Raw genomic sequence first — 13,088 nt, forward strand, 5'->3', positions numbered from 1 at the left:
AAACACTTTTCCATGAACCTATTGGCCATTTGGAAGTCATTTTTGTAGAATATTGCTTCAGGAGTTTTTCCCCATTTAAAAAATTGCACTGTTCAGTTTTTCATGGTGATTTATAAAAGTATTTTTTTACATATTCTGAATATGAGTCTATTGTCAATATATATACTCAAGTATATTCTCTCTTAAGGGTGTCATTATCAAGACACTCTCTTGATAGTGTCTTTTGATTAGTAGAAGCTTTTTGTTTTTTTTTATTTTTTTTTTATTTTTTAACGTTTTAATTTATTTTTGAGACAGAGAGAGACAGAGCATGAACGGGGGAAGGGCAGAGAGAGAGGGAGACACAGAATTGGAAGCAGGCTCCAGGCTCTGAGCCATCAGCCCAGAGCCCGACGCGGGGCTCGAACTCACAGACCGTGAAATCGTGACCTGAGCTGAAGTCGGCCGCTTAACGGACTGAGCCACTCAGGCGCCCCAACTTTTTTGTTTTTTAATTTCCCATTTAATTTAGGTCCATGATCCATCTTTTTTGTTTTAGATCTATGATCCATCTTGAATTCATTTTTATATACGGTGTGAGGTAGGAATCAAGTATCTTTTCTTTCCATACGAGTAGCCAATTGCTTCAGCACCATTTGTTGAAAATATTATCCTTTCCTCACTGAATTGCAGCAGTGCCTTTGTCATAAATCAAGTTCTATTTTTGGATTCTCTATTATGTTCCTTTGGTGTATTCATGCATCCTTGTGCCAATACCACAGTGTCTTAATTACTGAGTCTTATGATGACTTTACATTTGGTAGTGTAAGTCTTTTAACTTTGTTCTCCTTTAAAACTTATCTTGGTTATTCTAGCTTCTTAAATTTAAATAAATATTAGAATCAATTTTCAATTTGCATACATGCACACATCCAAACACACTTTGGGGAATTTTCTTCCTTTCTTATTTCTTTTTGTCTCGGAAAATGTCTCTTCTCCTAAAAAATTAAAACTCTCCTTTTGTGTCTGCAGTGTTAATCCCATAGGCTTCTCTTACATGCTCAAGAGTCATCACCTCATACTTGCACCTTCAATTTTTTACTCTCCTTTGAGTTTTTGCCCTCAGCAGATAAACACAGCTAAATGTTTCTTATTTCCTACTAAAGCAAAACAAACAAAAACAAATGTTTTTCAACCTTTTCAACCCTCACATCACGATCCTCTGTCTTTGCCATTTAATATTTTTAAATATATGCATATACATTTTAATTATAAAATTGCTATCTCACGACACAAAATCTGAAAAACCATTGTTCAACCACCGCAAGACAATTAGGATTATTTCATAGCATCTTTATATGCACATGCATGTATACTTTTTGGTGTTGTGATCCATGTGTGTTTTTTAAAATTTTCTATCTTCTTCCTTCACTTAATATTATAAATATTTCTCCATACTGTTCCATAATCTTAATAATTACTTTAAATGACTGCATCACACACAACTGATTACCAAAATCCTAATTTTAAAACAATAGTATATTATGTTAAATAATAGTATATTCAGAAATTTCTGTTGCTTCAATATTTAGTCTTCTAAGTAAATATTGGTATAAACATCCTCATTCATGTAGCTCTCCCTTTCATGACTATCAAACCTTTTGAAAGAATAGTCTGCATTCCATACTTTGACCTGTCTGCTCATCCCTTAACTCCTGAAATCTACCTGCTCCTACATTGCTATCAAACAACTCTCTTAAAGGTCACAATCACCTTCTATTCAGCAACCCAATGTTTCCAAGCCTGCATCATCCTGAATCTCTTCATAGCACTTAATACTGCTGGCCTTCTTGAAATTCCATCCTTTCTCCTTGATTTCTGTATGATATATAGCCTAACTTTGCCTGCTTCTCTTGCTTTCCCTGCTTGTACCTCATCCTCCAGGGTTGGGTTATGTATCCTCCCCACTCTTCTTCTCATTTGGCAATCTCATGGCTTAATTTATTTTCTCTCCACAAATGACATCCAGTGTATATCCCCAACTGTGATCTTCTTTCTGAACTCCAGTCCCATGTTTTCACGTGCTGATCATTTCCATCTAGATACCTCTTTAGCATCTCAAATTAGGAGGACTATCACAAAGATCATCATCTTTCCTCCCACAACTTCTCCTCTTCCTATGTACCCTAGTCTTTTAGCCTTAAACGCTTGAGTCACCTTTGACTCTCACTTCTCTGTCTTTGACTCCTCGACAATTGTTCCCTCATATAAACCAGGAACTGTTTCACGAGTGGGCATTGTGATTCAGTTAAGGCCTAGGAGGGAGGGATGGCAAGTCATTCTGGGTAATATTTTCTCTCTCTTAAGAAGATCTTTCTTCCTCCTCTGGACATTATGACTTCAAGATGTGATCATTGGAACTTCCATTGCCATCTTGCCATTAGCCAGACAATGATGCTAACACTCATGACATTGGGGCAGGGATGGAAAGAACTTGGTTCTTGATGATATTATTAAGCTTCTGGATCTTTCAAACCTGAAATCTACTCTAGTTTATAATACCCAAATTTATGAGATCTAAATTTCCTTATTACTTAATCCATTTAAAATTGAGATTTGTTACATGCCAGTGAGAACATCCTTACTATCAATTCTTCATTATCTCTCATTTGGGCTATTGCAAGGCTATGTGGTCTTTATGCCTTCCAACCTAACCTATTTCATACACCTGCTGCTAGATTCTCCTTCCTAATGAACTATTTGACCATGTCTTTTTTCTTATCCAAAGACCTTTAGTAACTTCCTATTGCCTAGAGGGTAGTTCAGACTTAGCTGCTCAGCATTTGTGGTTTTATACAGTTCTACCCTGCTTTACATATCTCATGTTACAGATACACAGAATTAAGTGCTATCCCTCAAATATGCCTCTTCCTTTCCTGCTCGTTTCATGTTTTCTCTCCCTGGAATACTCTTGTTCTACCTCCTCCTGTCTATATGCAACTTTCTTCTTGAAGCTGTCCCTTCCCTTCTTCCACCCCCTGCAAAGTAATCTCTCCTTCCCCTAAACTTCTGTGGTCTTTTTTACTGTCTACCTTGAATTGGTATTATTTCTATAGCATAATCTCTTCTATTGCCAGTGCTGTTCCATAGAATTTTCTGTGAAGAAAGTTAATGAGCACTTGAAATATGGTCAGTGCAATCGAGGGCCTGAATTTTTCATTTTGTTTCAGTTAGTTAATTTGAATGCAAATAGCTACAGGCAGGTAGTAGCCATTCTATCAGACAGCACAGTCCTAGACTAAAAGGCTCTTGAATACAGCACAGGGATTTTATCTTATTTTATCTCTGTAATCAATACAGAGAGCCCTGGAAAGGCACAGTGTGTTTTATTCTCTCTTATTTTCTCCAGAGACTTGTGGCTAATAGACACTGAATATTTATTAGGTCATTAAATATGGAAATCAGATTTACCAAAACAAGTGTTTCTAGCTATTTTTGTTCCAAATTCAAGTAGCTTAAATAGAAGAATGGACAAAACTTGCACCTGTTACTGAGAAACAATGGCTAGCCCACCGTAAAAGAATCTATTTCTTTTTAATTTTTTTTTTTAACGTTTATTTATTTTTGAGACAGAGAGAGACACAGCATGAACGGGGGAGGGGCAGAGAGAGAGGGAGACACAGAATCGGAAGCAAGCTCCAGGCTCTGAGCCATCAGCCCAGAGCCCAATGCGGGGCTCGGACTCGCGGACCGCAAGATCGTGACCTGAGCTGAGGTCGGACGCTTAACCGACTGAGCCACCCAGGTGTCCCAAAAGAATCTATTTCTATCGCTCTGTCCACCTTACAACTTTATTCCTCTTAGTCAAGTAGAGGAACTCTGCTGTTTAAGGCTCCTTGGTTTTTAAAACTTTTCACTTTGCAATGATTTCAAACTTAGTGAGACATTGTAGGAATAGTACAGAAATTCCCATATTCACCAAGGCTTTAAAATATTTAAACATTTCTTAGAATTTAAAAATCATCCTGTAGTTGCCAGGGCTGGGGGAGGGGAGGGAGGATTAGTTTTTAGTTGGGTTTAGAGTTTCTAATGTTGCAAGATGAAAAAGTTTTAGAGCTCTGTTGTACAATAATGTGAATATACTTAACTCTAGTGAACCGCACACTTAAAAATGGTTAAGATGGTGAGTTGTGTGTGTGTGTGGGGGGGGGGGGGGGTGGTTTAACATGAGAACAGTTAAACCATCTTGGAAAAATAAGTTATAATTTTGTTATAGGCTCCAAAAAAGAAAATATCTTTTCTTTTATCCTGTGAATTATTCTTCCAGAAATCAATCTGTTCCTGTATTTTCAAAACCTCACTTTTTAGAAGTCCTTCCTTATGGCTCATTTAAAATTCCATATTTTATAAGGGAAGCCCTTTTTCATCATATTCCAACCTCAACAGAAATACAATTGATTCTTTAATAAAACTAATAATAACCTAGATTCACCAATTTTTAATTTTATCCATCACTGTCTATACATGTGTATGGGAGACATGAGAGATGTGTGTGCATGCATGTGCATGTGTGTGTGTGTGTATGTGTGTGTGTGTGTGATTTATTTTTTCTGAACCATTTGGGAAAAAAAATCCCATAATGTCCACTTATCCTTTAATATTTCCATATGTTTTCTTATGAATAAGGATATTCTCGGACATATCATATTCGGGGAAATTTAACATTGATACAGTAGTTTTATCTACTCTGCAGTCCATATTCCAATTGCATCAATTATCCCAATAATGTCCTTTCTAGCAATTTTCTCCTCCGGTAAAAGATCCAGTTCAAAATGTACATTTTGCGTTTAGTGGTCATGTCTCTTCAGTTTCATTTAATCTGCAGCTTTGTTTTGCTTTGCTTTGTCTTATGACATTGATAGTATTTTAAGAATACAGGCCAGTCGTTTTACAAAATTTTCTCCTTTTTGCATTTGTCTGACGCTTCCTCACAATCAGGTCCAGGTTAAAGCTCTTCAGTGTATGTTCACACCTATCATACTCATAAGTTTATAAAGCACTCTGTTTCTCTTAAAATATACACTTATTTCATTAAATAAGTTTTCCTAAAAATATAAAATACACAGTTCTACCATTTCAAAAACAGTTGTTGGCTCTGTGCTTTTTAGTGGTTTCAAAGACAAGTGAAATTTACTTAATAATAGATCCAATTTCTCTAAACTCATTTATTCAATTATTTTAACATGGAGTATGGAAACAATTCTTCAGACAGGACTACTGAATGTATCAAAGTTTGGTGATTTCTTGTTACCCACCAGTGAATAAAACTACAGCATTTCCATTTTTTGAATCTTTATTTTTACATCTCTTATGATATCAACAGGAGAGAAAATACTTCAATTCCGATATTGTAAATAACAAGTACTTTGGCTTTTGAAGTGGTAAAGGTTTTGAGTTGGTTCTTTATTCCAAGATTACAGGTAATTTTAAATGATGACTGAGGAAAAAGGAACTGAGAAAAGCCCTTCAACTGTGTAGAAACCTGTACTGCTTAAAAGATACTTTACCAAAAAAAATAGTCATGATAGCTATAGCACTCATCTGGAAACAAAATAACGGCCCTTCAGAATTTTTCTGGGGAATAAGTAAGAATTGTTTTAAGGAAGAAACTGGCAGGGATATGGACATTTTGGACAGGGACAGAAAAATGCCGTAGTGTTTTGGACACCATGAAAGCACTAGAATCTTTAAATAAATATTTTACATTGTGAGAAATGTCTGAGTGTTAAACACTTTTTTTTTTTTAATAGGGGAAATTAAACAAATATTTCTTTAAGAAGATAGAAACAAGTCTCCCCTTCTCCCCCCCCCCCCAAGTTAAAGTGTCTTTGGCTCTGCTTCTAGGACTTCTAGGAACGTGCAATTTAAAATAAAATCGAAACAAAACCCTTGCAGCATTTCGATTTTTTTTTTCCCCCAAGCGCTCTAGAAAACTCCGAGTCCGACTCTTTTTTCAAGTCTCAAAGGTGGGAGTGCCGACGCTTCCAGGACTTCTCCCACACTCTCTTGGGACTCCGGACTCCGGGCTCCCGCTCGGGTCACCCCAGTCAGCCGACGGCCTCCGCGCAGCCAGGCTCCAAGGGGGTGTGTCCCGGCCCCCGGGGCGGCCGGACACCGCCTCCGCCGTGGGGCCCACCTGCTGCCCCCTCGGGCCCCGGGCGCGCGGGAGGCGCTGAGCTACCGGTGCGCCGGGGCCACCCCCAGCCCGGAGCGCGGGGCCCCTAGCCCGCGGGCGCCGCCGATCGGGGGCAGGTCCCGCCGCCCGCTTCCGGACGGGCCGTGCCGACGGAGCCGGGGTTCCTTTCGCCTTCCAACGCAAACTGCTACCGGCCCCGTGGGGTGGAGGAGCTTGCACTTTCTACACGCACACACACACGCACGCACCGACATACAGAGCCCTCCAAAGTATGAGAGATCGGGATTTAAAAACGTAGGATCCCGGGCCCTCCCCGAGCTCTTCGCGCCGGCGCCCCCTCTTGCACTGCCCCGGCGGCGGCCCGCGCCAGTCCGCGTCGCTGATCTGTGTTCTCCCTCCGGCCTTCACAAGGCGGGCGTGGAGTCTGCGAGTGTCGGGGGAGGGGTGCAGGGCGGAGAAAGAGCATCCCCGCGCCGCCGCTGCGGCGGCGGCCGCCGCCGGCCGGCTGGGGGAGGCCTCGTCACAGCCGCCGCCTCAGCAGCGGCCGCAGATCTCGCGGTGTTTGCCGGCGGCTGCGCCGCCATATTGTGTGACAGTATTTTGATTTGCACTGGGCTGGCGGAGCCGCGGCGAGAGCGAGCGAGAGCTGGGGGGGTGGGGGGAGGGCAGGCGAGCGCGAGGGGGGTGGGGGCAGAGGGAGGTAGGGAGGCCGAGCGAGCCGGAGCCGAGGAGCGGGGAGCGGCGACGCCACCCAGCCAGCGTTTTTGATCTGCAGCAGCCGCCGGCGGGGCGACCCAGCCCGACCCCCTCCCCTCCCCTCCCCCTCAGCCACGAGCGGCGGCGGCGGCGGCGGCCGGAGGGAGTTGGCGGCGGCGGCCGATCGGAGGGGCTGAGCGGGGAGGGAGGGAGGGCTGAGGTGTCCCCCCTGCCGGGTGGAATCGGAGGCGGCGGCGGCGCTGGCGGCGGCCGTGGTGGTGGAGGCGGCAGCGGCGACGGTGGAGACGGCTGCCCTAGTGGGAGAGGCGGCGGCGGCGGCCGAGGAGGAGGAGGGGGAAGCGGCGGCGGCGAAGGGTAAACGGACAGCGCTGCCGGGCCTCGGCGGGATCCCCGGTCCCGGCTCTCCCCTCAGCTTCCCGCACTCCCCTTTCGTCTAGAAGGGGCTCCGCTGACTCGCAGGGCCCTTGCGGGGCGTCCGCTTCTTCCTCTCACTCTTCCTCCCTCCGCCTCCTTCCTCCCCCAGTGGCGAGGAAGAGTGGGAGGCCCCCCAAGTCCTCCCGACCGGGTGGGGGTGGGGAGTGTCGGGCCGGGCCTGGGCTCCGGGGAGTTTGTGTGTAGGGGGAGGGGGGCATTCATTGCAGTCGGGAGCCGGGGAGAGCCCCGGGTAGGGGAGGGTGCCAGGGGGTGGGGAGGGCCCCTGCCTGCACCCGTGCCCCCGGCCCGCCCCTCAGGCATGTGTGAGATGGGGGTGGGGGAAGGAAAACTCCTTTTTGGGGAGCCGTAGTCCGGTCAAGATGATTTAGCCAGGGTGTTGGGGTTAGAGACTGAAAGAGTTGTGTGGCGACGGTGGGGGGGGAGAACTTCGTTCCCTTTGCAGTGTTGGTTTTCTGCAGCCTTCTTGAAATGGGGAGCAAGCCCCGCTCTGAATATGCGGCCCCCTCGATTTCACTGGAGAGTTCTAGTGTTCCGTCCGATCTATCTCCAACCCCTAAGATTGTGGTTGTAGCAGGGAGGTTGAAAGGGTCTGGATAGTGCTGAACAGGTGACAGGTGTATCTTTCTGTTGCTGATGCTGTCGGATTGCTCAGGCAGAGCTGTAAACCAAAGTTTCGGGGACCGTGTGAGTTTGTATTTATGTGTTTGGCCACGTTTCATTCCATATATAGTATATTTGAGATGTTAGGTTTCCATTCTTCAAGTCCGCTTAATTGTTGTGGAGAAATTCTTCAAATGTTTCTGATAAGAGGAGTTTCCAGGAGAGCGGAGGGGAGTTTGCAGCTTCACAGGGGTTTCTCAGTAGCTCGTGAAATTCAGGTCCCCCATGCGAGGCTGTTTTTAAGAGCCTTTTATTCATTGGAAAGTTCTTGAACACTAAGGTCGTATTTGAGGCAACGGTAAGGCAGTATGATTTTGCATCCATTTTGTCTGTTTTAGGTAAGTTTGTAAAGGTTCGAACTTTAGGGTCAGGTTGATTCACATTTTATAAAAGGAATTGGGGCTGTGCTTTAGCTCACTTAAAAGAGTATGTTGCTTATTATGCAATTTCAGACTTGGCTGAGAATTTTGGTGGGCATGGAGTAGAATTTTTGCTTTCAGTTTTTACACTATTAACTGGTTGCCACACTTTTCTTTATACAGTAGCAGAGTATTGACACCTTTTTTTTTTTTTTGTAACCGTGAAATCGTGATTGGTTTTAATAAACCTGCAGTTTGAAACTTTAGTTTTGAAACCATTGCATTTTCTAATAAAGGAAGACATGCTTTTCATCTTATTGTATGTTTTGGCTGAACACTTAAATTAGAAACAATGGAAGGAATTGTCAGATAAATGAGCTACAAATTAAATTAGGGCCAAGTTAGTTTAAAAGGGATCCTGAAGCATTTAAAAACGTGTATGGAACAAATGTATTGAGTGATGGTACCATCAGTGTGTTAACAGGAAATAGAGCAAAAATTCCAGTGATTCAGAACTTCTGTTGGGGTTTTTTCTCCTTTAAATCTAATCAGTTTCTAATATAGGGTGCTTATGATTTAAATCTTTGAAGGATCAACTGAAAGTTGAATGTGTTAATTAGATGAATAAGTCATCCCCCGAACAGACTCCATTATTTCATTTTTCTCTTGGGTGCATGGAATAACTTTTTCTAAGTTTGAAAGTATTCTCAAAGGACAATGATGAAATGCAGCCCTTCAGCTTCTCTTCAGTGAACTGTCAAATGGTAGAGACTGTGCTTTTGTAACTCATTAAGAAGTGGGTAATGATGGGAGTCTCCTCGGATACAGATTTCCTGAAAAATACGTTTTAACTTAAATCAATCCTGTTTGATTGCAATAACATCTATATTTGGTCCTCTCTTTAATGGAAAGAAGCACCTGCCTTCAACTAAGGATTGTTTAATTACTGCATCTAATGAAATGAAGTTTTTAAACTCTGCGGCATTAAGCAAGCACTACCCAGATCCCCAGTTAATGTCCTTGAGTATTCCTTCATTAGTATTAGTAATATGGGTAAATTGTCTTAATGTGATTAGTCTGTGTCTTGACAGAAATAAAAGTATTCTATTTCTGTCATTTTCTCTGTAAGGAAAATTATTTTTTCAGAATACTGTTTAGGATGAGATATACACATCTATCTGTAAACATGCCGCATTTTGAAAAATAGGTGTAATGTAGACCATTTACACGAAACTATGTTTCATGCCAAAAATTCCTTGAGGAATGTCAGAATTTTCTAAAACATTTTTAAGAGACATAAACTGATCAAGACTTAAAAGTTTATTTTTAACAAACAATCATCAACGGAAATTTTGTCTTTTGTACATGTTTTGGAGAAAAAGTACCTGGTAATCTTGCCAATATGTAACGTTTGTAAATTAAACTGATTCAGAAAGGCTTCGATTGCAGTATATCTCTACCTGGCCAGGTTCCCATCACCCAGAGGAGAATAGTGGTAGCACTTTTCATTGTTTCACTTCTGTCATCTCTGTTTGGTCCATCTGAGACTGGGACTGTCTGTAATAAAAGGATTATGAGGCAATAACAGAGGCCAATGTGAAGATTGGGGCGAAATAATAATGAGGAGATAAGGGATTATTAGCTGAAGAGTTTTAGGCAGCTGGAAATACGTAGATGTGGGTAGTGGTGGCTACCAAGCATAGGAAAATGATCATGCTGAACTGTACTGAAGAGATTTGCTCTGAATCTTTTGAGAGACTTTGGCCATATGTATATCATCTTATTTTATAGAAATGGTAAGGATTTGGAGACATTGAAATTGTATGAAATTTAAGTGTATATTTGTTCATATTATTTACCTCTGGCTCATATTTCCAAAACACAGTAGTTTAACATTTCATTTCTTATGATTCTGGTCCTAGGAAATCAAGGACACTTGCTTAATCAGAAAGCTTAAAAACCAGAGGAAGTATCTTAGGGGTAGCCAGTATTGTATTTTTAGCATTCTCTTTTGTTGACCACTAAACTTGACTATGATCTTGATAGAGTCATAGATTAAGAATGGCTTTCTTTTTCTTTGTTTTCTAACTATTCCATCCCTCAAAACAATGTTTAGTACTAAGTATAACTACTAGCCTTCTAGCATTAAAGTTAAGCATTTCACTTAGACTTTTCACTCTGAGTTTTATTGACTCATTTTACAGAATATGCTTCGTTTCTAATTTCTTAGTCCTCAGAAAAGGAATGAGCTACTGTTAAAAGCACAGTAAAAAGTGTCAGCTGACACCTTGATATTTCAGAAGAAGATCCAGGTCACAATTGCCACAAACTAAAATCATAGATATTAATATCAATGAAATATAACTGAAATTGGATTAAAGTTTAGGCACTAAAAAGTGCATTTGTTCAAAATATAATTTATATAGACCCCTTCCTTATCTCTTGATGCCTGATAAATTGCTGAATATCTTTTCTTTTGATTTGCTCAACATTTTAAATGTAAAATTTTAATAAATTCTTCCTGCATTTCTAATCATCTGTTCCAGTTCAAAATTTGGTATCAAGGGAGTGATGAATTTTTTTTTGACCTTTAATAGCTTTATGTTAGTCTTGTTAGTGTTTCTTTCATAGTAAAGGAAAGAAAAATAAACTAATATTTACTAAATGGCTACTGAATGCCAAGCTTTCGTTCACAAATATTTATTGAGCACTTACTGCGTGCTAGGGACCTTTGAGATGCAGGTGATGGCAGCAGTGAATGACATAGACAAAATAGCTGACCTCGTATAGTTTACATTTTAGTAGTAGAAGACAGATGAGTAAAATGAATTGTCTAGGAGAAAAAAGTACTGTGGAGAAAAATAAAAGGGGGTTGGAGAATGGACATCATTTATTTGCTGTTTTCACAACCGTGAAATGGACATTATCCTTGATTTCAAAAGCAAAAACTATCCACTACATAAATTTTTTTCTTTAAAAATATACTTAATAACTTGTGAACATATTTATGTTTGTACTTTGGAGTTATAGTTCAGGGGTGCCTGGGTGGCCCAGTTGGTTGGACGACCGACTTCGGCTGAGGTCATGGTCTTGCAGTTTGTGGGTTCCAGCCCGCGTCGCGCTCTGCTGAGAGCTCAGAGCCTGGAGCCGCTTCGGATTCTGTGTCTCCCCTCTCTCTGCCCCTCCCCTGCTCAGGCTCCATGTCTCTCTGTCTCTCAATAATAAATAAACGTTAAAAAAAATTTAGAGTTCAGTTGATAGCAATTTTCAAAAATTTTTTAATGTTTATTTTTGAGAGAGAGTGCGAGCGGTGGAGGGGCAGGCGCGCGCGCGCGCGCGCGCACACACACACACACACACACACACACACACACTCCAAAGCAGGCTCCAGGCTCTGAACTGGCAGCACAGAGCTTGATCCGGGGCTCAAACCCACGAATGGTGAGATCATGACGTGAGCGGAAGTCAGAGGCTTAACGGACTGAGCAACCCACGCACCCCAATAGCAATTTTCTATTGTTAGTACTTCAGAAAACTGCTTTGTGGCTCAATAGAAAATCTGGAATCTGCTATCCTGGTTTTGCCAATGATTAGCTTTGTGCTTTGGAGCAGATTACAATTTGGTGGCCTCTCTGAACTTGTTTTCTTCTCTCTAAAATGCCTGTGATATCAGTAAGGTGGTTGTGATTATAAATTACACATTTTGTGTCAATTATCTAATACATAGGAGGGGTTCAGTAAATTGTAACGTTTTTTGTTTACTGCTTATGGGAAAGTTCTGTCAAACAAATATACCTGAAGTTGGTGACCCTTCCAAGAAGCTCTGCTCACACTCTGTGGGGCATTGTTTAATATATATTTCATTTGAACAGCGAAAGCATTCTTGTCTGATAGCATAAGGATAATTAATATATACCTGTAACCTATAGTCACTAGTACTATCCGGGACACTTGTACAGTTGTCTAGTCAATGTGATATTGGGAGTAAACCTACAGTGTTTTTCTGGTGAAGGAACATTGTGACATAGCTTGTCATTTAGGGTGACAAGCTGGATCACAGCATTTTGACAAATACAAATATTGGGTAAGATTCCCGTTTATGCAAATACTTGTGAAACATTTAGTACAGCGTAGCATATTGTAAGTATTCAATAAACGTTTGCTTTTTTCATTCATTACTCCTTATTGTGTGAAGGGTGTAATCAAAGAGTTCAGAAAGTATTAAGGAAAACTTTTACAAGGATAAAAGAATGCAAGTTGTTGATGAGTTTTTTTGAGGGAAGAGTGGGATAGCCAAATTGCAGTATTTTTCATTTTTATTCTGGGAGATCACTAACCGAGCTTCTCAAGGACAGACTATGGCTTCTTTTCTTTTTTTTAAAGTTTATTTATTTATTTGAGAGAGACAGAGACACCAGGAGCAGGGAAGGGGCAGAGAGAGGGGGGGAGAATCCCAAGCAGGCTCCACGCTGCCTGCACAGAGCCTGATGCAGGGCTTGAACTCCCAGAACCAGAAGATCATGACCTGAGCCGAAACCAAGAGTCGGAGGCTTAACCGACCGAGCCACTTCAGCACCCCTGGACCACGGCTTATTTTCATTTCAGTCTTAATTTCACCATATCTTTAGTGGCTGGCCTCTACTTAAGAGCTCAACAAATGTGTGTTCGATGTTGAATAGTTCTTAGTTTTTCTTTGTATCACAACTCATTTTGGTAGTAAGCCACTTCTGAGTTTGAAAAGT

The 13,088-nt window shown here is 41.6% G+C and overlaps 1 protein-coding gene across 2 annotated transcripts in view; it reads left to right on the forward strand.

The window, feature by feature from the left end:
* The first annotated feature begins 7,162 nt into the window (after positions 1-7,162).
* The window catches only part of TAB2 (TGF-beta activated kinase 1 (MAP3K7) binding protein 2), a 92,379-nt gene continuing 86,453 nt past the window's right edge, over positions 7,163-13,088 (forward strand). Inside the window, exon 1 of one of the 2 annotated variants that reach the window (XM_049653039.1) lies at positions 7,163-7,246. The gene's annotated coding sequence lies outside the window, so the exon portion shown is untranslated. The remainder of the gene's footprint in view (positions 7,247-13,088) is intronic. The other variant, XM_049653038.1, reaches the window with a different exon arrangement.

This window comes from Panthera uncia (assembly GCF_023721935.1).
Source record: "Panthera uncia isolate 11264 chromosome B2 unlocalized genomic scaffold, Puncia_PCG_1.0 HiC_scaffold_24, whole genome shotgun sequence".
NCBI classification, from domain to species: Eukaryota; Metazoa; Chordata; class Mammalia; order Carnivora; family Felidae; genus Panthera; species Panthera uncia.